The 24,377-nt window shown below is 40.0% G+C and overlaps 1 protein-coding gene across 7 annotated transcripts in view; it reads left to right on the forward strand.

Moving 5' to 3' along the window:
• FAM110B (family with sequence similarity 110 member B) overlaps positions 1–24,377 on the forward strand; it is a 156,035-nt gene that overhangs the window by 62,070 nt on the left and 69,588 nt on the right. For 5 of the 7 annotated variants that reach the window (XM_030794937.1, XM_030794941.1, XM_030794939.1 and 2 more), the window contains one exon: positions 20,476–20,564. The gene's annotated coding sequence lies outside the window, so the exon portion shown is untranslated. Of the gene's footprint in view, positions 1–15,118; positions 15,350–20,475; positions 20,565–24,377 lie in introns of those variants that run through there. The other 2 variants (XM_003256004.3, XM_003256007.3) reach the window with 2 other exon arrangements.

Below are 24,377 nucleotides of genomic sequence, written 5' to 3' on the forward strand. Positions count from 1 at the left end.
CAGATCTGACCAGCAGATGTGCAGTGCTGAGGATCTGGTTTTAGCAGACTGCGTTGGAATAGGTTTGAATAGGTCTACTCTTCTTATACCTTGGTATGTCTTTTTTTGTCTTTCCTATTTGGGGTTATGTTCCTTTTTGCTATTTAAGTAGATACCATTTCTGATCTACAGATTATGTTTTAATTGATTTTCCTTAAACCTGTGGAGACAAATTGTTTTGTGTCATTTGAGAAAAACACATCAAGCTTTTCTCTGCTCCTCTTACTGTTTTGTATGTTTTTCAAAGCATGGCATTCTCAGTGCCCTTTTGAAGTTGAGTGAATCAATTGAGCTCTTATGTGACAAAAGTGACTTTTTTCTTCTAAGGTGCACTGGCCTTGTTGAGAGCCAATCCTAGTCAAATGAAGCATCCTCTTGTAAGTAGAACACTTTCTTTAGCCATCCGGAGTCACACATGGGACCTACTCTACTTCTAGCTATGATCAGCATTGACACCTGTTAATGTGCTCTCTGCAAGAAAGGATAAGCACCCTCAAATCTCATGTTTCATGATAAAAATTAACAATTTGCAGAAACTGGAGAGAAACATTGGCTGCATCAAAAGTTGTACAGTTGGAGACAAAGGGTTTCATATTTATGCCCTGAAGTTTCAGCTTCCAGTATTTATTAGAGATGGGATTCCACTTGATGTTTTAGTCTAGCCTAGGTCAGGGATTGGCAAACTATTGCCTATGTGCCAAATCCAACCCTCTGTCTATTGTGTAAATAAAGTTTTATTGGCACACAGCCATGATCGTTTGTTTATGTGTTGACTATGTCTGGTTTCACTACAGTGGTGGAGTTGAGAGGTCGTGAGAGACTGTCCTGCAAGGTATAAAGTATTTACTATCAGGTTCTTTATGAAAAAGTTCACTAATCCTTAGTTTAGTATATATAACTTTTTTAAAAACTAAATTTTTCAGTCACTAAATAATTTTCGAATAATTGATACTTTTAGCTTTTTTACTTTGTCAGGATGACTCCATCTAGAAGATAGCCAATAGTTTAAAATAAGTGTAATTTAAATATTTGGCTTTCTAGTGCCATTTCAATTTCTGCAGGTTGTTAAAATCTATTTAACTTAAGCATAATGTAATTGTATAATAAAGTCAGACTAAGAGAGAGCACTGACATTTTATATAAAACTAAGTATTAAGTTGCATTTTCATACAGCCTGATAACATTTACAACTAAAATCTTCATGAAGGCATAATTCATGTATCTGCTAAGTGCTCCCTTATAAATTACCCAAGATGACATGTTTATGGCCAGACGTGAAAGTTGAATTTGCTTTGATGGAAATCACATGAGAACTTAGTTTGTTCAGGTTCATGTGTGCATGCATTTCTGTGAAAATTTCAGCGTTTCTTTCTGGTAGGTTAAATTGTCATACTAATGCATAGTTTATTTGAACTGATGCTCAGTTTTTTGCAGGCTTTTGGTTGTTGGTGTGTGTTCCAGTATGGTAACGGTGGGTCCACTTTCCCAGCGCTTTCCATCCCACCCCTGCTGTAACAGCAGGATGTAGTCACAGGGTCTGGAACTCTGCATGCATGTTCTCTCCGTCACTTCTTGTACTTTGGGGACTCAGGTGGGACACAAGGCTGGAAATGAAGAGGCCCTATGTTTTTAGTGGAAATGATCTGCCTTTCTCTCTGTCTAGAGCTGGTAAATGAGGGCAACACAGGAATGGCATTAAGTGCTGCAGAGTGTAATTACCGCTTGATTTATTTACACCATGGCCGAGGGGTGAGTCCACTGCCACGACAGCACACTCAGCTGGGCTCCCTGGTCATGGGCTGCTTGGAGGGCTCTGCTGCTCTTTGCTGATCCTGCACTTGGTCACTGCCCTCCTTGGTGAGAGCACCGGACAGACGAGCTCTCCAGGGTGACCTGGCTGGGGCCCCTCGAGCACACACTATGGGCACAGATAAAAAAGTGCTGGGCTTGTTGATAGAGTGAGAATTGTCAGACATGGACCTGCTCATTCATGTGTGCACAAACACAGGGCACATTTAGGCAGCTGAGCACAACATTTTTGGTAAGGCTGCCCTTCTGTATTTCCTAGACATTGGGAAATTAGACTATAATTTATTTTCCTAAAGAATATGGCTTTCAGGCTGGGCGCGGTGGCTCAAGCCTGTAATCCCAGCACTTTGGGAGGCCGAGGTGGGCGGAGCACGAGGTCAGGAGATCGAGACCATCCTGGCTAATACGGTGAAACCCCGTCTCTACTAAAAATACAAAAAAGTCGCCGGGCGTGGTGGCGGGCACCTGTAGTCTCAGCTACTTGGGAGGCTGAGGCAGGAGAATGGCGTGAACCCGGGAGGTGGAGCTTGCAGTGAGCCGAGATAGCGCTACTGCACTCCAGCCTGGGGGACAGAGCAAGACTCCGTCTCAAAAAAAAAAAAAAAAAAAAAAAGAATATGGCTTTCAGTTTCTCTTATTTTTTATACTGCTATGAACCAACCTTAAGGATCCAAAATCTCTCAAACAGACTGTTTTAAATCAAGAATTCCCCTTTTCTCAGCCTCCACCCTTTTCTCTGTCACCATCTTAAGCCCCTAGGAAGGACATGCAGTTCAAAAATAGTCATGTGGCTTCATGGTTCAAAGGCACCTCTTGGGGTCCACTGCCAGCATGCTCCCAATTCCACCTCTTACCGGTTGGTAGTCCTGAGGAGGTTAGTTATCACTCCATCAGTTTGCTCAACTGTAAAATGGTGACAGTAGTATCTGCTTCATGGAATGTTGCAAGGATTAAATGATTAATGCCTTTTGGCATGGGACCAGGCACATGGAAGTTGCTCAGTAAAGGTTAGCTATTCCTCGGCTGTCGCTAAATGATTCACCTGGTGCTTGTGTTACTTTGCTTCCTCCTGCACCCACAGGGGTGGCCTCCAACCTGCATTGCTTTGACTTGTCCTGTGTAGTGTCACTGAGACATTTTGCCCCGTGGGGCCATGGGGAGAGGCTGTTTTGTCGTTGACATGTTTTAGAATTGTCTGCATGTGGCTTTATTATTGTTTTTTACATTCTCTACAGACAGTACACGCCCTTATTAGTTGCAGGGGGATTGATTTCACCTTCTCTCCTCTTTTGAAGCTATGAAATTGCTATAGTGACAGCTGTTATTATTTAAGAAGTAGCTGGATCTTAATGAAATTATTTAACTTAAAGTCATATAGTGAGGAGGAACAGAACAGATAGTCAAACCCAAGACTGTTTTTAAAGACTTCTTTGACCTCAAGATGCTTAGCTGTGAGTTTAAGAACAATATCAGAGACAAAAAGGAAAAATAAAAGACAATTGTGAATACCACAGTCATATAAAATATATATTAATTTCCTCCAGAAAGTGGCTTTATTACAAACGTGGGACAAATAAAAGAAAAATTGGTAAGATAGAAGCTGAAGAGGCAAAAATACTAGTTGAAAACATAAAGAAAGATGTTTTAAGTCAATGTTAACAGTGATTAACTTTAAAATAAGGCCTATGTATGAATAGGAAGAATTGTTCTCAGGTCCTTACAAAATAATCTCAATATCGAGGCACAATATGACATTGAAATACATAAACTATAACCATCATAAATGCATGAGGGATTGAGTCATTTTTTTTCTTTAGATATGCATGATATGCTACATATAAATAAGAGGTTGAAATGTTCAGTGGGATTTAAAATAAAAATAATTTTATTAGGATGATCAAATCAGTAATAAAACCTTTCTTAAAACTTTATAGTAATACCATATTTGTAATGTTTTGTACAATAGGGTTTTTTGAGGTAAAATTTGTCAATCTTAAGTGTACAGTTTGATAAATTCTGACAAATATATACACTCAGGTAATCACCCTAATAAACATATGGAATATTTTCATCATCCCAGCAAATTCTCTCTTGCCACTTTTTAGTTTTCCCTTTCTACCTCCAGAAGAAATCATTGTTCTGATTCTATAATCGTGAGTTAGTTGTATTAAAGCAAATGGAATCCTACAGTAAGTGCTCTTTGCACTGGTTCCTTTCATTTAGTAGGATGTCTTTGAGATTCATCTCCCTCTTGTATCAGTACGATTGCTGCCTTTTATTGATGAATAATATCCATTGTCTGGCTATACCATAATTTGTTTATCTGTTCTTCTGTGAATGGATATTTGAATTGTTTCCAGTTGTACAGTTTGAATAAAGTTGCTGTAAATATTGTTGAATAAGTCTTTTTGTGGACATATGTTTTTATAGATCTTGGGTCATGCCCATGATTGGAATTTCTAGGTCATAGTGTAAGGGTTTGGGTAACTTTATAAGAAACTGTCAAAGAAGCTTTCCCATTAGCAGTGTGTGGGAGTTCCAGTTGTTTCACATCATTGCCAACATTTAGTATTGTCTTTTCTTTTTAGTTATTTGGGTGGCTATGGAATTGTGTCTCATTATGTTTTTAATTTGCATTTCCCTTATAACTACTGATGCTGAGTACTTTTTCATATACTTACAGATCATTTGTGTTTGTGAAGTGTCTGTTCAAGTCTTTTGCCCCCTTTTTAAGTTGGATTGCTGTTCTTTTGTTATTGATTTGTAGGAGTTTTTTATTTTCTGGTTAAAAGTCATTTTTCAAGTATATGTATTGGATATATTTTCTTTCCTCTAGTTTTTTCCTTTTTATTTTCTTAAGTGTTATTTGATGAGCAGACATTTTAATTTTTGTTAAAGAGCAGTTTATTCTTTCAAAACAGTTGATGTTTTTGCAACTCTGGAACATTTTTACCTACTTTAAGTTTGTAAAAATAGTCTCCTGTTTGCTCTAGATGCTCTGTAGTTTTAGTTTTTAACTTTTAGGTTTGTGATCTACCTCAGATTGATATTGATATTTTTGGTGCGAGGTAAGGGTCAGCATTTACTAAATTTTTTTAATATATATCTAATTCCTTCATGATCATTTATTGAAAATACTTTAAATTTTTCATTGTATTGTCTTAGTGCCTTTGTTAAAAATTGATTGTATAATATATATGTGGATCTATTTATAGTCTGTTTCTTGTCTTTTATTGATATGTTTGTTCTTATTAACACTGAAATGTTGGGATTACAGTGTCTTTATGGAACAATTGAGCTGTCCTCTGGGGGAGGAAAATACTTTCTTATCAGTGGGAACACAGACAGCCTACCCATCTAGATTCCTCACCGTGGCTCACATTTCCACAAAATGCGAAACATCACTAATACATGATGCTGACATTGAATTTTGTAGGTGGAATGTGTTATGCAGTTGGATGACTTCAGTTTGTTCAGATATGAAAAATTTGGTGCAGTACATTTCATTTCACTGCAATTTAGGTCAGGGAATAATGCTGAAAAGAAATATGTATGAAGGCATGAGTGAGCACAGACTACAGAGTGGCCAAAAACTAATAAATCAGAAAGGAAGACAGATGAACTGAAATTCTGATTAATCTCACACAACCAAGACCAATGAGACCAACCAATACTTTAAGTAACAGTGCTTTCGTATTATTTTTCTTGGTTGCCAATGGAGTATTTTTTTTCCTCCCTAACATCTTCCCCAGCAGCACATAGCATACAGTATATTTTGGGAAATGGGAAATTATTTTGCAAAAAGTAAAATGGCAGGGAAGAAATTCTCTGTAAATTTCATTGCTGAAAATGAGGAAATTTTAAGGAAAGAGAGAGTTACAAAATGAAAAAAGATCTTTCTTCTCTGTCGCCTTCTCTCAACCTATCCCAAGCTGGGATTTGAGGAAGGAAACCCTTGCCCACCAGAGCAGGGCCCTGGCCATGTCACCTCGGGCCTCTCAAGCATGAGAGCTCAAGCATTAGTCCTCATCAGCAAGACCACCCATGACTGATGGAAGAGCAAAGCCTGTATGATTTTCTACTTTCTTTACCCAGAGAAGCCAAGATCCACTCTGTTCTGTGTGGATGAGCTGCACCAATTAAGGGCAAATAAAATTAACTGAGAGCACCCCCTCCCCCAATGTACACAGTATAGTATTCTCAGTATAAGAGAACACCAGCTACCATCTTTCTAAAGCCTGGCATTGATTTATGTCACGTGTTCAAATTGTTTCTATTCAACGACTATAGAAATAAATGTGAAGATCATGCTTACCCTTTGGGAGAAGATGGTTAAAATTATAAAAGCTTCTTTAGTCTGTAAAACATTGAAAATGTCATCAAGCTATCAGGTGGACAGTTCCTGTTGCTGGTCTCTAGACCCCTGGAAGGGTTTTCTGCTCATCTGTCAGATACTTTGTGCCATTTATTCCTATTACAGAATATTTCTGTGGCATTACTTTAAAAGCCTTCTATATAATTGAGTATGCAAACCACTTGTGTAGGCTTGACTCAGACTTTATGATAAAAAACATTCATCATATGCTATCCCCTATTAGAGGAATTTAAACTCTCCTCTTCATTAGAAGGCCTGCCTGCAGTGGAATTAAAATAGCTTCTCCTGAAAGGGAGCACAGACTTGGTAAAGATCATGAGCAGTCATTCAAGAGGAATGTAATCGAATACTTGAAATTTAAATTAGCTTGTAATCTGACTTTGAAAATAAAGTACAAGAGAGACCCAAGAAAGTTTCCTGAAGGTGAATTAATGTCCTTCACACCACTTCCAGTTTCAGAGCTAATAGCATACACATGATAAAAGTAATATAGCAGTGAAACTTATCTTTCCCATGTGCTCCTTCTCCCAGGTCACTGACACTGTGCTTAGAAAAGGTGCCCTACATAGAGAACCCACATCTGCAAAAGCAGCTTTCAGACATCACCAGGGATTTACAAACTCTTCCAGTAATGTTTGGAGGAATAACTTCTTTTTATTGGGTCCATAAAGCATAAATTGTTAACCCAAGAAAGAGAAAGAACCTTAAATAAGTGACACAGATTTTCTTCTTTATTTAGAAACTCTTCTGATGTTCATATTTTTAAAGGATTCTTTCTCTTCAAATAACTTTTCCTCATTCTTGAAGGACATGATACATTTTTTTTCTGTTAAAATCACCCAGTGGTAAGTGCTGCAGCAGACTGACACTTCTGAAATGAAAAAGGTCCCATGGTTGTTGTGGCTGCCTTTAGCAAAATTATATAATGAAAAATTGTTTCTTTGCTATAAAAGAAGATCATGGAAAAGCATCTCTGCATATATTATTGTATGTAAATTAGAAACAAGAGAAATATAGAGAATCTAGATACAGAAAAATCATCACTGTTGATGCATGGCGTAACATTTCTAAAAAGAAATTGGGGGTGATCGTTTTCAATAGAAGAAAAGTCTTAGCTTTACAGGTAATTACATGCTTAATAGTATAGATGGAATAGAGCTCAGTTTGCTTCAAGGCAGATTTCTGTTAAACACACTTCATTTGCACATTAATTTCTATTTTGGAACTTAAAAAATTGGTCTCTAGATATAATAAAACTACCTTTAAAATATACATGTATAAATGGAAATATCTTTCTGACAAACCCATTGAACCATTATCTGTAAATGATACTGAGCTATGATTCACAGATATTTTGTACTGTGGAAGTAAAAAATATAGCCAGGATAGGCAGACACACTGAAATATGATTGCTTTGCTTTACCTCATTTTAAACTCGATTCCCACTATAGTGGTAACAATCCATAAAATTTCAGAAACTTGCCAAGGTTCATGTCAATCTTGAATCATGCTAATGTTTCTAACTTTATATCCAAAGAAATTATTTTCCATTTTCCCCATCACTTAAACTTATTGGCTGCTTTCCAGACATTTGAATCTGGCCATATCTTCCAAGTATATAAGAATATCCTTACATAAATGAGAGAATTGTCCAAATAACCAAGGAATGAAATATCTAGGCCTTCCTTAGCAATGAGGACTTGTACCAGTGCCAACAGAGGCTTTCCCCAATGTCTAATAATAATCAGCAAATTGGCTGACAATTCTAAGCTGAACTTTTGGGTCCCAGCCTAATGGTTTGACTGATGGCTGGGAATGGTTAGCACATCAAAATTCTGTTTGCTGAGGCTGCTACTTACTAGCTGGTTAACAAAGCTGAGCTGCACCATGTAGGCGGGCAGTAGGCCAGATCAGATGACCAGAGCACGGGGCATAAGAACCTCTTAAGACGGAGACTTTAGAAGGGGCCACTCATGAAAAATTTACCCCCTCCAAAACTTTTCCTTGGGTGGAAGTGGGAAAAAAATACAAAGTTTTTATTAACAATTTATATTCACTGTTAGTAATGACATAGTAGAAAAATTAAACAATTCAGACAGGTTGACTATCTCTGCCATGCAGAGATAAAAACTATTGATGCTGTAGCATGTGCCTCAGACCTTTCCTATGTGTATACTCAAAGAGACACAGCATATGTTTATACACACAGAGACTTTAACAAAACAGAGTCCTTGTACATCCATTTGAAATGCTTGAAACAAGAAGTGTTTTGAATTTCAGATTTTTTCAGATTTTGTAATATTTTCCGAGAACACACTGCTTGAGCATCCCTAATCTAAAAACCCGAAATCTGAAATGTTTCAGTAAGCATATCAATTGAGCATCATGTTGGTGCTCAAAAAGTTTTTGATTTGGGAGCATTTTGGAACCTTCATGCTCTACCTGTATACATTGATTTATAACTTACCTAATATTCAGCTATATTTTCATTTGATAAATATTTTCCTATAATAGGATTTTTTGATAACTTTACAATGTTCTATTAATTTTATTTATATGCTATCATTTATTTAACTAATTTGCTATTGTCAAATGGTAAGATTGTTAATTTGTTTTTGCCTTATAAAGGTGTATTAGTCTGTGCTCCCACTGCTATAAAGAAATGCCTGAGATTGGGTAGTTTATAAAGATAAGAGGTTTAATTGGCTCATGGTTCTGCAGGCTGTACAGGAAGGATGGTTGGGGAAACCTCAGGAAACTTTCAATCATGGCAGAAGGCAAAGGGAAGCAGGCACAATCTTACATGGCTGGTGCAGGAAGAAGAGAGATGGGGAAGGTGCCACACATTTTTAAACAACCAGATCTTGTGATAACTCACTCACTATACAGTACCAAGGGTGATGGTACCGAACCATTCATGCGAACTCCACCCCCATGATCAAATCACCTGCCATCAGGCCTCACCTCCAACACTGGGGATTACAATTTGACGTGAGATTTGGGTGGAGACAGACCCAAACCATATCAAAAGGATACCATGGTAAATGCCTTTCTCTAATATTTTTGTACATATCATCAATTATTCATTTTTGGGGCATGTGATCCCAACTATTTCCTTAGAATGATATTTCCAAAATGAAATGGCCAGGGGTAAAGGTATACACATTTTTTTTTAATTTCAAAAGTTATTCCAAATTGCCTCATGGAAAAAGTTGCGCTTAGTTAAGTTCCAGAATTTCTAGATATTATTAACAAATTCTTAACAGTATAACAGTTTTCATCTGGGTTGTGCTCAGGGCATGAGGGTTATGTATTTATCCTATATACATCTTTTTCAGGGAGGGTGTCAGTTTTTCTAGTATTATCTATCACTTGGCCTCGATGTTTTAATTTTGCATCATCCAAGTGGGGAGAATTTAGATGATGTTTACTAAGTTCTAGGCACTCCCTAAATGCTTTATGTATACATCAACTCATTTAATCCACACAACATCCTCCTCAAATGTTCCAGATGAGAAAATTGAAGCATAGAAAAGTTAAGTAGTTTACAAAAGGTTACGAGCTAGAAAGTAGCTGATTTGCGATAAAACGTAATAAATGGCATAGAAGGAGAGACATATATGGTGATATTTTTCTAAGAAGATAATTTCTCCCTAGGAATGCCATTTAAGATATAACCCTCGAAGTTTTTCTATGACTCTTATCAAGACAGCTATCCTTTAGCCTCTACTAATTTTAAAAGTTTCAGAAAGACCCTAGATGAATTTCATAGCAAATGATGTTCTTTACTTACATATTTGTTTGGATTAAAGTCTAATCTTTCAAAGTGACTAGTGTTGAAACATAATTACGAACATTCATGGCATGCATACTTGAAATTCTTGCATGAATCTTTTTTTAAAAACAGCAGCATGCTTTACCCATGCAAAATTATATGCCTTGAGAGATACATTAAAGGGCTGGTGATGGGATTGAATGGGACTACTTCAAATTATCAGAACCTTCATATAACTGAAATGGTAGACATTATGCTTTAGAAGACAAAACTGAAATTTAGGATATTTGCTCATGTATTGTAACTTAAAATTTTATAGGAATTATTCCATGGTCCATGTAGAAAGAATCCCAGGTCCTTTAGGCAGTACAGAGATGAATAATGAGGTAAACACTTTCATAACCTAGAGGATGCCTGTTAACATCCAAAAACATGGTATGATTTGAGAACAGAAGGGAAGCTAAAGTCTTAGGATGACTTCTGCAACAGAATTCATAGCTCTCATTAAACAATAATATCTATTTATGATTATAATACCTAATTATTATTAGATTGTAATATGTCATTATTATGGCTTTATTATATATTAGATTAATCGTATCCAGTTACTATGCCCATGGGATGATTATTAATAATTTTTGTGTGTAGGAATGAATTGAGCGTTAGGAATGAATTGAGTCTGGAGTCGCTGAGCAAGTCTTGTAACCACCCTGGGCCATTTCCATATCTCTAAGTGAGAAGATAAGAATACCTACCCAACAGCATTTTGGGGATTCTCAAAGCAGATACTATATGTGACGTTTCCTTTGCAATTTTAAAGCCCTGTTCAGGTTTAGTCATTGGCATTGCTGAATCTGTCTCCTTCCCTGGTTTGGAAGGTCCTTGTCCTCCTCATCCTGACACAGCATTTGGCAAATGATAGGAGTAAATAAATACTAGTTAAACGTCATTATGAGGACAGGGAGGAGGAGCCATGATGACAAGGAACTATACGAGAACCATGTTCCGGCTCCAGCGTGAGAGTCCTAGTAACCTCTTAAATTCATACCCCTTCCTGCGCCTCATAGTACCCCGCCCCCTTCACCAGTACTATAAAAAGCAGATCGTTTGAGGAAGAACAAAAACTAGGCTTTGAGAAGACACTACAAGATGCACAACTGATTTCTAAACCGAGCCCTGCAGAGAAGACTCGTGCAGTCTGCTCAGGGCTTTTGTACCCAGCAAGGTCATTGTCAAACACCATTGTCCCTCTCAGCGGGCGACCTCCCTGAGAACTCACACTCGGTGTTCGGGGCTGATGCACAGGTACTGGGGAGATGCTGAGGACCTCTTCAGGCAGTGAAGCTGCCTCATGACACAGGGATGCCAAGTGTCTGTGGACGAGCTGGGGCCAGGGCTGCTGCCCATGGCCTTTGAAGCAGTAGGAGTGACTTCCAGCAGCCAGTTTCAGTCTGTCCCAGGCCATCCAGGCCACAGCTGAGTAAGTGTCTGGTATGCCACACTCCACAAAAAAAGAAAGACTGCTGTTTGAGTGACAGGAACAGAAAAGGAAGGGGCACCAGCTGCCTGGACTCTTGCCCGCCAGTTGTCTTGCCCCTGGTAGCCAGAAGGAGACTTTCACAGCCTGGGTATTCTTTTCTTTTCCTCGGTGTGGGGTGATCCTGGTGGCTCCCCAGACCTGGCTTGTGTTGACTGGGGAGCGGATCGTTGGTTTCTCTGCCCAGCTCTGCCTGCAGTGACTTCATGTTGTGGCTTGAGGTCCCCTGATATAAATGCTGCTCAGCATTCAGCCCTCCAGGCTGCCCTCCACTCCTTATGTGGGCTGGGGCCCAAGGCTCCTGCTGGATCACAGCTCAAACGCCGGTCCTTTAACATTAGCCGCGATAGCCCTACGTGCAGCCAAGCCTCCTTCTCAGGCCCTGGTGCTGTTCATCAGAGCAGAAACAGCTCTCCAGGACCCTTCTCCTTAAGATAGTGTTTGACCAGCAACTGAAACCAAGATACTTCCTGCCAGAATATTATGATCTCTCTAAAGTTACCCGGAGCCCTGGCTTTCAACAGAATCACTTTTTATGCGTGAACCCTAACTTTTTTCCAAGGGGAAAAAACTGTAACAGTTGTAACAATTCTATACGAAAATTCTGGAAACACAGCCTCATTTTCAGTCTCCAGGGTTAGAGAATGAGAACAGAACTTGAGGAAATCCATGCAATGAGGCAGACGGTTTCTGTAGTGCCTGCTCCTCCTTGCCAGTACAGCAAATGTAAAATGTACACGTCCGCATTCTCTGAGCCAGGAAGAGTAGATGAGGGTTTCGACTTGGAAGGTAATGGGAATCTACAAAGATCTAGAAGGAGAGAAGCTGCGGTCAGACCCTCAGGGAGCTTAAGACAAACAAACCGTTTCCTCCTCTAGTGTGTGTGGTTGTGTCTCCTCCTTCCTCCTCCATCCACTGCCCTTTGCCAGCCTCTCCACGACCTTCACAGCTCTTGAAGATCTTTTGCCACACTCCAGCTGAGGAAGCCAGCAAACCTGCTTCAGACTTAGCCAGATCCTCCACCCCTCTCATGTGAGCATCCTGCGCTGAGCTGCAGTTTACCTGATCTTTATTGCTTATTTGCTAATCATTTAATGAGCACTCCCACATTACAACAGAAGCTCCTTTAGGAATCAGAATGCTCTGTTATTCCCTACAGTATTTCCAGGGTCCAGCACAAGTCCTTACACATAGTAAGGGCCCAACATGATTCACTGAGTAAACAAATGATTTTTCAGAATCAAAAGTGTGTAGACTGAAGTTCGAAGACGAGGGCTCATTCCAGAGGTTGTATACATAGGCCCCCCGCAGCCAAGTGGCAATGAGAAAGATTCCCAATGAACTGTTACTCAGTTCCAAAACAAATACTGGGTCTGAACATGTTGAAAGATAAGACCCAAGAAAGGACAGTAGCTTTCTTCTTTTAGAAAGTGTCTGTTTAATGTCTTCTACTAAACAGGCATGAAACAAATTAATTAAACAGCTTTTTCAGTGCCTATTTTGAGCTAGCAGTCTGTTAAATTAAGAGGAAGGCAGAAGCTGTTAGATGTTTCCTAGAGAAATGCCTAGAAGTGTTACTAGCCTGTATCCTGGCAGCCTTCAGGGAGTTGTGCCTTAGGCCAAATCTCTGAAGCCAATTCCTCTTGGAGTTTTTACTTCTTGATAATGGTAATTGCACTCTGATAATTCACGAGGATGATGCTTCAAGGTAGCACACACAGCTCTCTGTTTAGCCGGTTATCTCCATCATATTTTTTCCAGGGTTTGCGTATGTGTTTGCATTCCAGCACAAGTTTTCACTCTTGAATTTATGGACCATGAGTTTCTGTGCTTTCCCTTGAAGTTTATGGTCCATGTCATTCCTTTCACTGGTTTGTTTCCCAACAGTTTGTGGTACACAAAGATTGGAGGATGAAATGCCCCTTTGCCAATAGTCCTGTTTCTTGGCTACTAATTAATCTGGTTCCTCAGAGCAAATCATAATGCCTCTTGAGCGTGTCAGCTTTTTGTAAAGTTTTTTAACTAAAAATCAAAAAAAAAAAAACTACAGAAATGGGAAGTTTGCATTTTATCATTTATCTTTGGAATGGAATTTGACTGGTAGAATATACCCACTTGTAGGAAATATGAAAAAAACCATTTAACATTTACAGATTTGATTAGATCAGCTCAGGACTGCTAATTCTGTAGAACACATTCAGAAGAAAGAAAATAAGGGAAAAGAAGTAGATAACTTTAGGAACGGAGAGTTGCATTTGACTGGCTGACTTCTCTCCCTTTTCAACATAAATTTGTCATTTTAAATTTAATCCAACTCCTTCTAATTAAAACTTTTCCCAATTTATATTCTATAGAAAACATTTTTTAAATTTATATCATTAATAAAAATAATTAGAAGCCCTTAATTTCCTGAAAATTTATTTTTAAGATAGGTTTGTATAGAATCAAGTGAAAGTAGTGACTATTATATATCTAAAAAGAAGTAGGTGACATAATTTGCCTTATAACAGTGAATACTAATAATGGTTCTGTGTGATTAATCAACCCTACCATTAGCTTCTCAGCCTTCATGACTTCTCAATAGTATTTCTGACAGAGCTGTACGCTGGAGATGTGTTGAGGTACTGTCTTGAGTGCTGTGATGCTGGAAAGAAAGAGAGACAATCCATGGAGTGGTTGAGATCACTACTACTCATAAGAGCTTAGTATAGAACCCAGAAACCACCCTGTGCCAGGCCCTGTGCTAAGCACTTACAGCTCATTGGCAGTAACTCTTCCAAGTGGCTCCTATCATTGTCTTAGACACAGAAATGCAGTTACTTGCCCAGGGTCACAGAGCTAGGTAATGGAGATCCAGAACTTTAACCCCGGCAGTCTGGCTGTGAGAACGCATGTTTTTCACCCACGTATGTATCACAGGATTTGGCTTCTAGAAGTAGTTTGGCCGTTCAATTGTGTAGTGGCCAAATGTGTTTAACTTTTCCTTTTACAATAACTTCTGAGATCCCTTTTCTGTCCTTTATAACTGAATTAATCACTGTAGTCAAGATTATTTTTGACACCTTGATTAGCACTTTTCCACTATAGAATAGAAATTTGCACAGTATTTCCAACTATATTGAAGAGAGATTAATTAGCACTTTATGACAAATATGTGGCAAATTGTTAATTAGGGTAAATAAAGTAAGACTCAGATTTTATAGCACCACTATTATTTTCACAGTATCAATTTTATTATTTATTCTTAGTGCTGGAATCTGATAAGCTTAAGTAAGCCGATAGTGCTGTACATTGATTTAACCACTCTTTGTTTCTCTAGATTTGAGGAAAATAAGAACACACTTTAAAAATCACTTATAGTTTATAAGGTGACACATTAATCCTCAAAATGACAGGAAGTCGAGATGATTTTGTCTATGAGGTTTAATTTATTAAAATTTAATTTTCTCCTGTGCTTTGCTCCAATGGCTCTGTGCTAGCAAACCAGCTATAATTAGATTAGCAGCCTGCTAAACGCCGGTGACAGCCTGCGTCTCAGAGAGCATGTGCTGGATTCCGCATGTGCCTTTTCCTCATTGGTTGGTGGTGTTGCTGCTCACCCGTGTGATAGGTTTCCACAGTAATCTTTATGCTGCATTAGAGACATAGATACAGAGGTGCTGTACTGTGTTCTTGCAACGGTGGAGGTGCTCGGCTGGTAACGTTAAAGAAGGAATAAGGCGCCCGAGAGAAGGCGTTCGTCTTTGTTGTGGAGCATCAGCTATTAAGGACGGCCAGCTGCTGTGGGAGGTCAGTGAAGGAGGCTCAGTTCATGGTAATTACTTAAGTCTATCGCTCACGAAAAACACGGCCATGCGTGAAATGAAGTATGTTCATCGTGTCATCTGTTTAATCTGATCTTGCTTTGTTAATACCATGGGTACTCCAGCATTCCATATGAAAATACATTCTCCCGCAGGCTTGCCTGGTAAACAGCTACTCTGTTTACAATATTCACCAAGGAATAATGTTTTTACCTGGATTCAAGAGTGCATGTGTGTGCTTGGGACTGATGCTTACCAGCTTGCTTCTGTTTTGGAATGCCCGATGTTGCATCAATTTGGGTGTCTTTGTAGGTGCGTTTCAGTACCCAGTAGACTGTTTGCATTGAGTCCACACTGTCCTGAATAATGAGCAATTAGGAAGAATTTAGTGAAACACACTGTAATTAGGACAGGGCAGTGACTTTCCTGATGTTGAAGCTGTGCCTTAGCAGAAGTAATGTGCTATTGTTTCTTTAAAGATGTGTGCAGCCTTCATTTTGGACGCTTTTCTTTGTCTCACCTTTTGTAGTTTTTATTAAGCATTTTGAATACAGAGAGGGTTAACATATCCCATTCTGCCAGAGATATTTAAAGTGTATATTTAGCTATGCTTGAAAGAGAAATTTTCGTCTCATGGCTTTGTTTAGCAGGGACATTGTGTTAGGAGTTGAAACGAAGTCACAGGAAGGTGGGGTTCTTACCACTTACTTTGTCTACTGTTTGACAACATTTTTATTTCTATTAATTTTTGCCTGAAAATTGATAATCTTAAATAATCTGGGATTAAAAAAATGGTACATTCTAAAAGAAAAATATTTAAATGGGCAAGGCTGAGGTTCAAATATCCCAAACAAATTGCAGCATGAGTTTTTCCTTCTCAGTGTCCCTTCTCCATAGTGTCCTATTTTATACCAAAAACGCCTCTGTTTTTACTTATTCATCAAACTTAAAAATTGATATCCTTCCCATATCAGACTGTAGAGTCCACAGAAACTTGTGTATTGAGTCACCAGTCACACGGCTGGCTGCCAGCCACCATGCATCTGCTGTCACCAGAGCCTTGCTGATCTCTGAAAACCATCAGGAATTATTTCTCTGCTCCTGAAAAGCCAAACGTTGCAATTTTAATAATTTGTTCAAATACCTGCTCTGATCTAGAACTATATTCTGGTTAAAGGGGTTCAGTACATTCTTTGACAGAGTAAACTTCAGAGTACTTACCAACCACGCCTCCCTCCCCACCCCACATTTCCTTCCAGGTCCATCCTGGCAGATAGTAAGTCATCCAGTGCAAAATGCATCCAAATAACATTTTTAAGGGAAAAAAAAGGAACATTATGAAAGCTTGCCATGAATTGTAATAGAGTATCGTCTATAATAAGAAAGTTTGATAGTTGTTGCTTGTAATACAGTGTCCTTGTGACTTGAACCAGCTGGCGGCATTCTCAGGTTTTAGACACCTTATGTGGTGAAATGAACCTGGGAACAGTCGTTCTACTTCACATTCCACTTCCTTGATACAAACCACGCCTGTTCCCATTGCAGAAGGGTGCATATCAGTGGCGGAGAGTGCAGTTTCAGTGAAGAGTGGTTTTGCTCTTTCCAGAAGCCCAGCCTCCTCTGTTGGTCCCCTCCCTCCCTCTGCCTGCTGTGCTCTTCTATGTGGATGTGCAGAAAAACCTTTCTGCGAATCAACAGTTAGGCTTGGACACTCATTTTGGGAAGGATAAATTGGTGTGGATCCATCTCTCTCCCTGTGTGTCTATCTCCTGAAATGCTCCCTAAATTGCCTTAGTCTTAAATAATTTCCAAGAAGGTTTTCTCCACCGTGAAAGCCTTGGGCACACATAAACATTGTCTAGAGTTCCTTTTGTGCAGAGCCCCTTTGAGGTGTGTGTCATGGAAAGATGTAGGAAGTAGCTCTAAGTGATGTCAGATCCCTAGGGCTGGGTCTTAAAGACTTTCTGTGTGGAGGAGAAACTTTTTTAAAAATTTAAATATGAATGTATCTGTGTCCTGTGTAATGCAACGGTATTACGATATCCCAAAGGGACTTTTAACATACACCAAAGGGGCTTTTTTTAATAACAGAATTAAACAAGTGTTATTTATGTTTTTGCAAAGTAACCAAAATATGTGCTTTTATTTTCAGATGTATCACATCTTAACTTTTTAAAAACTAGATTAAGGAGACTCTTTACATATTTCTGTGACAAGAAAATAAAAAGAAATTTTTTGGACACTTGTTCTTTTTCCTCGTTAAAATTCCATAGCTCTTTACTGATGACATTTCTGACCAAACAACAATAGGTCTATCAGCATAAACATACATATTATATTTTAAAGTTAAAACATTTTCTGTTATAAGGGATGCTTTCTAACGTTTTCTCCTGAGGTCTCAACAGGAAAAGTGGTCACCAGTTTAAAAACTGAAGTCATTCCATGAAAAATATGATGTGCCGCAAAGTAACTGGGCTGAACAAGGTGTGGAAAATATTTGTGAAGAGGAAAGAGAAATGGGTAGTGCGTGATATTGCATGTAAGAGTTTCCATGGTAATATCTATAGGTGGATTTGTGGCTGGTCACTTGGCATCTGTGATAATCCAAAAACCTGAAAGATATTTGTCATTAGCAATTGATAAGTATTTCAGGGTTGACCCGTTAAAGTTGCCTGGATTGGAAAAATATGTAAAGAGATATTAGGCCTCTCATCTAAGTGTAGTTATTTTTCATTGTAGTATTCCATGATCATGGACACTTATCATATGCTAAGCTCTGTGTTAAGCCGTATCGAGAGAAAATAGAAGGCACAGTCCCTTCCTGTAAGAAGTGACTACTGAGGAAGAGAAGCAGCTAAATTAATAATAATAGGGCTGCACGAGGCAGACAGAGAGACACAGTTTGGTGATACCAAGGAGGGGCAACCAGTTTTTTAGAAAGGGGGTGAGGAGTGCCAGGGAGGGATTCAGGAGAAGAGAGATGGTACCCAATCCAGAACTTACTATTTCCTGCCCATCTTGACATCACCTTCACAACTCAGCATTAAGTTGAAGCTGGCATGGCTTCATATCCTGTTTTTATATTTTTATTGACTTCAGTACATGTAAAGTATCATTTCTCTTCTCCCTGCTAACTCTTCTCAGAATACACACTAGGTTGTTGCATGGAAATATGTTAATAGATTTACATCACATGGGAATTGAAGTTTTCTTTAACATATCCAGAATTTAGAAATGCATCTTAGATAAATCACCAAACACTTTGACTGCTATTATACTCTTAAGTAATTTAGTGATTACTTTTGGAACTGTTTGCATTGGCAGGAATTGTCATTTCCTCTTGGCTGCATGTAGACTCCTGAAAGTCGTTTATCTTCTATGTGCTCATTAAAGACAAGCTTGTAAAATTTGAGACTGGATTGTCACACTTGGATTTCACCTTGAAGGCATCTGCTTTTGTTACACATTTAATTGGATTTAAATTTTAAATCTTGACAAATTTGGAGGGGAAGTCCACTTTAGGGGTCACCTATTTGCACAAGATCTTGCTACCAGTAAAATCTCTACATGGAAACAGATCTTGCATTTCTACTTCTATAGGTCCTGCAGTCAGGAAGTCCTCCTAATTCTGTCATATGTTACCCTAGTCTGGCTTCCACACTTACTTTTAAAAACCCTGTAAAATGTGCAGCCTTTACTTTTCCCGCCCTCCGGACCCCACCCCACTGCCTGAGTTGAATGGTAGTCCCTTAGAGCAGCTCTCTGACCCAGCAGACCTCCAGGACAGGAAACAATTCTCCTCTGTTGCTCTCTTAACTCTGGTTTGTTTTCTCCCCGTCTCCTTTGCTCCTCCCCGTAAGTTAAGTAGCTATTCTCCAACGCTCTGGCCTTCATCAGCTTGCCTGTCCATGCCACCTGCTTTCCATCGGTGGGCCCATCCATTGCCACACAGTGTCCACCAATCCCCCACACTCACAGCCACACCAACCTCCTGTGCCTTTGCACAGCGCGGAGAGTGGAGCTGCTGCTCCCCCTGCTGCCTGGAATGTGCTTCCCCAGAGAGCCCATGGCTTGTTCCCCCACTGCCTGCAGGATTTCCCTCTAATGGAGCCACCTCAGTGGGACATTCTGAGACAGTATTTACTGTATTTGTTTATTTCTTTAGTTTCCCCTTTCTGGAATATAAACTCCATGGGATCAGAGGTTTTTCGTCTTAACCCCCAGAGCCTTGAACAGTACTTAGTCCATAGAAAGTGTTCAGTCAGTACCTGTTGAATGAATGAGAGCATTAATGATTCCTGGCATGGGGGTGCTACACTGCAGATGAACGGTGCTCCTGGGGCAATCAAGAGCTTTGCCCCAGCCAGCCGAGTGGTGCTGCGGAGCCCCTCACCTTGAATGGGCCTCAGTTTCTGATTCTGTAGATGGGGAGTGTGTACCAGGGACTCTGAGGCCCCTTAAAACTCTTATCACTCTTTCACCGCCCTGGAGATAAGATATGATGTCACATAAAATGTTATTTATGCAACTCATCACAACTTGATATTATATTCTTCTTTCTGCATAATTGCTATCCATGGTTAAATGTCTCTTTTAAAAAAGAAACAATAGTTGAAGTAAACAAAATGGTTTCCAAATGAAGTTGCAGAAACTAATGCATTTTGGTGTACTGACATGTTTGCTATCTTTTTTTTAAATATATTGATCAGTTTCTATTTTTATTATTTTTGAGACAGAGTCTCGCTCTGTCAACCCAGGCTGGAGGGCAGTGACATGATCTCAGCTCATGGAAGACCTCCACCTCCCAGGTTCAAGTGATTCTTGTGCCTCAGCCTCCCGAGTAGCACCACCACACCGAACTAATTTTTGCTTTTGTATGTGTGTGTGTGTGTGTGTGTGTTTGTAGATACAGGGTTTCACCATGTTGGGCAGGCTGGTCTCCAACTGCTGCCCTCAAGTGATCTGCCCCCCTCGGCCTCCCAAAGTGCTGAGATGACAGGCGTGAGCCACTGCACCCAGCCCGTATTGACTAATTTTTAAAAGAATTACCACTGTCTGTTGCTAAATGTATTTAATAGCCTGCCTATTTTTATCAAATAAAAAGGCAATAGCAATCTTTTCTTCCTTTGATTTTTAGCAATTTCCTGCTGCAGAGAGCATTTTAAGAAAGGACAGCGTTCCTGTGACCTCTGCCTACCATCCATAAAATACTCATTCCCCTCTCAGGTAAGCATATTGCTTTGCTTTGATCTATTCTGAGAAGGAGGTATTGATTCTCTATGATAACCTGTGTCATTATTGCACTAAGACAAAGAAGCTGAGGTTTCAGATATTTTGCTGTCTGGCAATAAATAAATAAATAAATAAATATCCCCACCTTTTGAGGTCCTTGCCAGGACCAAAGTATCGGTGATGGCCATTTGCTGTTCCAAGGGGTTTCATGATACACCTTCTACATATCTGCTAGTTGTTGGTTTGTTAAATGCTGTGTGCTATTTATCAGGTAATCTCCCAGGAATTTAGAGGTCCTCTGTGTTTTAAAGAAAATTTTGTTTTTTGTCAGTGATGGGGTTTTGCCCTGTTGCCCAGGCTGGAGGGCAATGGTGTGTTGCTCATTGTAGCCTTGAACTCCTGGGGTCAAGTGATCCTGCTGCCTCCGCCTCCTGAGTAATTAAGCCTATGAATGTGCACCACCATGCCTGGCTAATTTTTAAAATTTTTTTCATAGAGATGGGATCTCACTATGTTGCCCAGGCTGATATTAACTCCTGGCTTCAAGCAGTCCTTCCACCTCACCATTGCAGAGTGTTGGGTTTACAGGCATGAGCCACCTGGCCTGGTCAGAAGTTTACTCTCTGTGCTCGGGGAATGAGATGGTGGTGCAGGGTCAGCAGCAAGGGCACTGGGAGTGGGTGACCTGGAGAGATCTTTGCAGGCTGGCCCCTTAACAGAGGCAGGGTCGAGAGAGCAGAACTTAAATTCCAATCCAGGAACTGAGACTGAGGGGGTGGAGCATCTTTGGAGGATGGCTGACCAGCAGGCCTGGGAATGGCAGGGTGCTTTTCCCCACATCCCCACCACTCCCAGGACTCCTTTCTGGTCCCCACGGCTGATGGAGAGTCTGGGAACATTTTTTCCAGGTCTCTTCCTACAGCCAGACCATCTTCCAGGAAAGAGCTAAGGAAGTGGAAGAATGGTGGGGTCAAAGTACAGATGATTCCCTCTTTTATGGAGGGACTGAGAGCTCAATAACACCAAATGAGGAGGTTAGAAATGTTTAGGAAGATAAAGAAGGTCTCCAGTTACCTCATTTCCACCATGAGTTGAAGAGTGTAAAGAGCAACCCTCAGGAGAACAGAGCCTCAGCCTCAGTGCCCACATTCTGAGTGGCCCCATGCTTGGATTTGATTGACAGCCTTCCTCAGAGCTTCCTTTCTAGCATCCATTTGTAATGTACCCTTGCTTATATAGTAAGCCATGTATTTTTTAATTTATTATTACTGCATTATGCAGGATGTTGTCAGATGATGTGATTGCTTTTCTAGAACCTAAGAATCTAACTTAGGCTGACAAATAAGAATCAGCCTGTGCCAGACAGAATTCTGCAATCTGTAGAAACAGGAATTAAAGAGAAAGCCAACAACACCCCTCAGTGCTATAACCTGAAGTCTCTCATTCTTATTGCCATCTTACTTATCTTCTTATCTCAGATATAAGAAGCTCTGATACAAAAGCCGGGGGCTCCTGTTGGCTGGAAGGAGGTTTGCATCTGCCATCTCCAGCACTTGTGGAGCTGAGGTCGTAGAACTGTACCCGAGTGCAGGTGTACTTAGTGGGGAATACTTTCCAACAGGCCCATGCTTTTCATTCTGCACCATCCTAGGGAGCTGAGGGGTTTCCTAGGACATGGGACTTGCAGTGCTAGAACTGGGAAGTTAGAGCAAGCCAGGACATGTTGCTCCCTCTTGTGATCCCACCACCTCTCCTCTCTCTTGTACGGGGCTGCCTGATGTTCTGCTCACCAGGATGGCTGCTGACAGCAGTTGAGTTTGCAGCCCTAGTGGCCAGGGAAGAACTACAGAGTTGAGTAGACCTGGCCTTCACCTCAGCTCGTCTGCTTAGTAACCAGCTGGATGGACTGGGATGGTTTGCTTTATTTCTGTGAGCCTCAGTTTCTCATATGCCAAGTAAGAAGAACAGCAAGGCAGTGGGGGTGTAGGGAAAGTAACAAGACAGAGCAGTGGAGATACCTGATATAGCCTAGGTACACAAGAAGTGATAGGTCCCTCTCCCCTCATCAAGGCAAACCATCCAGAGAAGTCAGTTACCTTCACAGGCATAAGTAATCGGCTTGATTGAGCTTTATCAGTACTATTATTTACCTAGATCAGGAAGGTTAGAAAGAACTTAGCCATGTGACTCACCAACACAGTGTCAGCTGGGTTGCAGGCATAAATCCTAAACCTGATACCTAATTCTTAAATAACCTTCAGTCAATGTGTGCAAGTTACTTCAAGTTGTTTTTATTTCAGTTTTCCCATAAATAGATGGAAACATTTTTTAAAGTGCTTTAAAGAATGTTTTGAAAAGCATTAGTTCTTATCTGTATCCAAATGTTTTTAACTTTCAGGTTATTATTACATTTAAAGTTTATTAAAACATTTTTCTTTCCTAGATTCTTAAATTACAGATAAGCAGCCTTATGAATTCATATGCATTATTATCGCCATTAAATTTTCACTGCTCTCAATATATGAGTTTAAGATTACTTTGTTTTTAGAGAACACACTGGGTCTTTTTAAAAGTGGCTCCTTGTTTAAGGAAACTAAAAGGCAAATGAAGTCATGAAATAAAATGATATTGTAATGTTCTTTTGGTCAAACCTTTTTGAGTTTGTTCTTCCTAGAATATGAAACATCCTGAGTAGTGTATATGTGTAAGTCATTTTTAAAGGAATACACAAACACCAATTTCTATGCATTATGCATGTAATTACAATTTCAGGAAATAAGCTTGAAGGCTTCCTTTGTTTTTTGTTTCTTGTTATCTTATTCAAACTTAAGTAATTGATAAAGTCAGTTTCTCCTTGAAGGTTTCCTTTTTCAAAACTTCTCTCCAGATTTTTGCCTTTTTTTTTTGGAGACAGAGTCTGGCTCTGTCACCCAGGCTGGAGTGCAGTGGCGCACTCTCAGCTCACTGCAAGCTCCGCCTTCCGGGTTCACGCCATTCTCCTGCCTCAGCCTCCCGAGTGGCTGGGACTACAGGCACCCACCACCACGCCTGGCTAATTTTTTGTATTTTTAGTAGAGACAGGGTTTCACCGTGTTAGCCAGGATGGTCTGGATCTCCTGACCTCGTGATCCGCCCGCCTCGGCCTCCCAAAGTGCTGGGATTACAGGCGTGAGCCACTGCGCCCGGCCAGGTTTTTGCCTTTTTCATATGGTGCGTGCTAGATACTTGAGAAATTGCTCAGAACAACAACAACCCTCGCACATTGATTTTGCATGTTAAATGGGCCTGACCAAAGATGCTTGCTGGTTTTCCCCAGACACCTTTTTTTCCAGCTCGGTGTTTCCTAAAGCTGGTCCTCCAGAATGAGAGGTTTGTACCTTGTCAATGACTCATCATTCTCTCATGCCAGCACCCCTGACTTTTGCCTCTCCCCAGATCAACTGTTTGCCAAGAGAATGACTCAGAGATCAGATTCCAGCAGTACAGTCAGGTGTGGCTCCTCTGAGGCCATCTCAGCTGACCTTGAGCAAGGTCTTCTCAGGAATCAGGAGAGTCGGCACGACAGTGAGACCCACTGTGCTGGGAGCCAGGCTTGCTTTCTGCTTTTTTAAAAAGAGAAAGAGGAAAGGGCATTCTCTGGGAAAAGAAGCAGGGATTTTAGATGTTTTCTTTTACTTATTCACAAAAATTGTATACGCTTCTCTAAGGATAGATCTAGGGATAGTCTCCCTCATACTCAGAAAGAAGTATAATTCTATTTTTGAGGATTTAACACACATTTATTGTGAAGTTCAAAAAATTATTAAT

Source organism: Nomascus leucogenys, chromosome 16 (genome assembly GCF_006542625.1).
Source record: "Nomascus leucogenys isolate Asia chromosome 16, Asia_NLE_v1, whole genome shotgun sequence".
Taxonomy (NCBI): Eukaryota; Metazoa; Chordata; class Mammalia; order Primates; family Hylobatidae; genus Nomascus; species Nomascus leucogenys.